Consider the following 4,144-nt stretch of genomic DNA (forward strand, 5'->3'; position numbering starts at 1 on the left):
AGAGGTTTTCCAGGCACGTCCAACTGGTAGGAGGCCCCGGGGAAGACCGAGGACACGCTGGAGGGATTATATCTCCCGGCTGGCCTTGGAACGCCTCGGGATCCCCCAGAATGAGCTGGAAAGTGTTGCGGGTGAGAGGGAAGCCTGGGTCGGCCTGCTGAACCTGCTGCCACCGCGACCCGACCCACGGATAAGCGGTTGAAAATGGATGGATGGATGGACAAATTATTTATAACTCTAACATGCTACATATGCGCGTGTGTTCTGGTTTGTATGTTTTCTCCCCTTAAAATTACAATCCAATAGCCTATCATCATACTTAACCTTAGGGCACTAAGACCTTGGGGAGGCTGCTGCGCTGGCTTTCTCACTCTGCCAAGTAACGTCTCTCATCAACCACAGCAGGACTACACCAAGGAGTTTAGCTCAAAGTAAACAATACCAAGGAGTTTATCTCACAGTAAACTATACCAAGGAGTACCATCATACAATATTTATCATTCGATAATTAAGATGTACTTGAAATGTTTTTATTTTTTTATTTTTGTTATTCATATTTTTTTACTTTGAATGGTATATTTGACACTGAACTAGTTCATCTTTATCTCAGTGATAGTGTCCAAATTAGCATAAAATATCACTGGTTTGTAAAAACAAAATAGATGTAAATGTTGATCAAAATCGTATTCCCTTCTGCTCAAAATAAAACAAGTAAACAACTCAAAAGTTGACACTGTCAGGTCCATTCTCCATCCATTGGATTTGGGAGTGACGTGGATATGAAAGCTAGCTCTTTCCTTTACAAGCAGGAAAAGTATTTCTCTCTCGTTATTTGAGAAAAGTTCATATTTGTGTTCACTATGACCCTGAAATTCTGTCTCTTTTATCATCACATACTGAATGAATTCAAGCAAAACTACAGAGCAAAATCACACTCTTTCTGATTGAACCAATCTATGAACTGTCTGAAACAATGGATATCCAGGGCCCACAATTTTTTTGGGGGCCCATTTGGGGCCCCGGATATCCATTGTTTCAGACAGTTCATAGATTGGTTCATATCACACATGCCGGTTCTCTAGGGGGTAAGCCCCCCCCCCCCTTCCTTGAAACCTAGAAACGCCCCTGTTACAGGGAAGTGAGGTGTTTAACCGACCCGTGGGAACTGTGGAAGATTACAAGGTCACAAGGTTATTTTATTGTCATTGTACAACAGGGTTGCATAATGAAATGAAGATTGCAGTCCTCTTTCACTTCAAAACAAAAAAACACCCTAAAAATGAAGGAAATAAGATAACAGTGGATTTGTCTATTAGTGCATTTTACAACTCTTAAGACCAAATCATTTAAGTATATCTATTTGAGTGTTTGTCGTGGGAAGTTGATTTACCTAAAAAAAGAAAGCTTTTCCAATATAAGTCCACGTTTGGCCACTATGTAAAATGTGTTTCAAAGGCACTACCTCTACCTGGGGTGTTGACTTTCCAGTGATTGGCCCAATCCCAACCTCCCCCCTAAACCCACAAACCCTGAACCCTCAGGGGCTCACTGACGTCAGCTGCTAAGAGTGTGAGAGGCTTGAGGGCTTGAACTGGTGTAAATATGAATGGGACAGCATTTTGCAGCAACATATCACGTGACTACAAAAAAAAAATATTGTGTACAATTGTGTATTTGTTTTATACTTTTTATTCATTGATTTGAACGTCTTCCTCACAAGATTTTTTTTTCCTTTACTCGTTTTTGTCAAAACGAAATGTTTGATGAATGTAAAACAAATATTATTATATATATTTTCTGCTTGCATTCCTCTGATTTCATGTGTTTTTATGTCCCATCTTTAATCCGTAATGTTGTTGTGTAAAGGTATTTTATCGGGCTCAACGCCCACGTGTCTTTTTGTTTACCTTTTCTTCTTTTTTTACATCTTCATGCTTCCATTGGGAATTGCGTGTTTAACGTCACATTGCTATGAACTGTGGGTAATTCCCTGAGACAAAGTCAGCATTAGATGCTGACTTACGGAAAGGGTTCAAAAATGGCTCAAAATGTCTGTCAGAGAGCCCTCAAGCACTCTACGATGTGACAGTGGGACACCCCTAAACCCTCAAGGACTTTGTGGGAGCGCGCCTCAAAGTCCTTGAGTCCGTAAGGATTGAGATTGGGCCTTTGGCTAAGTACAGACTTGTGTACTTCTGGAGTTTGGACTTGGGAGTCCAGACTCCCAAGTCCAAAGAGAGTGTCAACTTTCAGTTGTGAGTTTTCTCATCCGCCATTGTTCCCCGTTTGCTGATCCAAGATGCATTCTGGGATATTGGCTCTCTCAAGTACGCTCAAGGCTGCTCTGATGCATCCCCGGTAAAATGGGAGGATCAAGTCACATCCGGGCATTTTCACCGTGCTTGGCGAGAAGCGGACTTTTGAATTGGAACAGTACTTGGGCCGCGACTGATGACGTTTCACGAGAACACAAGTACAGAGAAGAACGCATATTGAGAAACGGCCTTTGTGTCTTCTTCTTCTTCTTCTTCTTCTTCTTCTTCTTCTTCTTCTTCTTCTTCTTCTTCTTCTTCTTCTTTGCCTTTTTTGATGGACTGCAATGCCAACTCTGAGGTGCCACCTATCATTCATGGAGCAGGATCTACTTTCCAGTGTCATTGTTAAATATAACTATACATTCTTTAAAAGTGTGTTTTTAAGTGTTGCATGTCAAGACAAACGCTTTTATTTGTCACAATTGTAGGACAATACAATTTGCTACAAACAAGGAATAGCACCAAAAAAAAGAAACACCCCAAAGAAAAACACTGTAGACTACTTGCCGAGCGCCAAATTGCAGACAAGGTTAGAGACTAGCAGGTTAAGAGTGGGTAGAGACCAAAAACAGAGCTAAAAGAGACAGAATATTATACTTACATTCCCCAGGTGGTCCAAAACACAACTCCAAATGAATACTAATGTTGCTTTGTTACTGCTGGATGAGTGAATTAACAACTGTTCACCATCATCTTAAAAGATTATGAACATTGTGTGTTTACAGCTTGTTTCTGCTGCCCCCAAGTTATTGCAGACATAAGAACATTCACACTTGTATTAGTTAACCAAATTAAACAAATGAACATGGTGCATTTTAAATAAATTTGTCATTTGGTTTGTAAATGGACCCGTACTTGTATAGGACTTTTCTAGTCTTCCGACCACTCAAAGCGCTTTAACACTACATGACATCATTCACCCATCATTCACCCATTCACACACTGATGAGAGGAGCTACCATGCAAGGTGTCAGGATTCTACACCATTCACACACCGTAGGTGCAGCTACGAGAGCAATTTAGTAGTGATGTGTCCTTTCGTGTCGAGGCTTCGATGCGTGTCGATTAATCCAGGTAGATTTTGGTGAAGCGCGTATCAAGGTTTCTGTCGATGACGTATGTGGTGACGTTCGAAGCCTCGCGAGCCGGCCGTACCACGTGACTGATTCAGAAAATGGTTCGTGGGTTTGCCGTGCGATTTGAAATATAAGGGGCAGCGAAACTCAATGGATTTCCCCCCTTCCTCTCTGTACCCAGCTTCATGTGTGCCTGTGAAAGGGTATTTTATAAAGCAGGCGAAATAGTCTCAAAAAGCCCAGCACTGTGGAAAAGGTCGTATTTTTACTTAAAAAATTGGACACATCAACATGGACTAGCGGAGCCGAGGCTCGAAACACCGATCCGATATTCTAACCACTGACCCACAGTCACATCACAGCCCTCTCCCAAATTTGTTTCGAGTTTTGATTTTGACCCCGCCATTATATCATAAAGATAGACAAATTATTAATAAGTTAATAATTTAAGTATTGGCGTCACAAACATAATTTATTCAATTTAAAGCTTCACACACCAAAGCCATGGTGTCGTTATGATCACTCTGCCTGTTTTACATGTATTGTCCACTTGGTGGCGCAGTAGAGCAAATGAAGCTCCATGGAGCTTCGGCACATGAGCGAACCAATTGGATGGAAAGCTTCAATGCTTCAGGAAGCTTCATCTCGCCATCACTACAATTTAGGGTTAAGTGTCTTGCTCAAGGACACATCAACATGGGCTAGCGGAGCCACAGTCGCCCAAAACGGTTTGTCCATTTTCAGGAAGTGCAA

This window comes from Taurulus bubalis (genome assembly GCF_910589615.1).
Source record: "Taurulus bubalis genome assembly, chromosome: 12".
NCBI classification, from domain to species: domain Eukaryota; kingdom Metazoa; phylum Chordata; class Actinopteri; order Perciformes; family Cottidae; genus Taurulus; species Taurulus bubalis.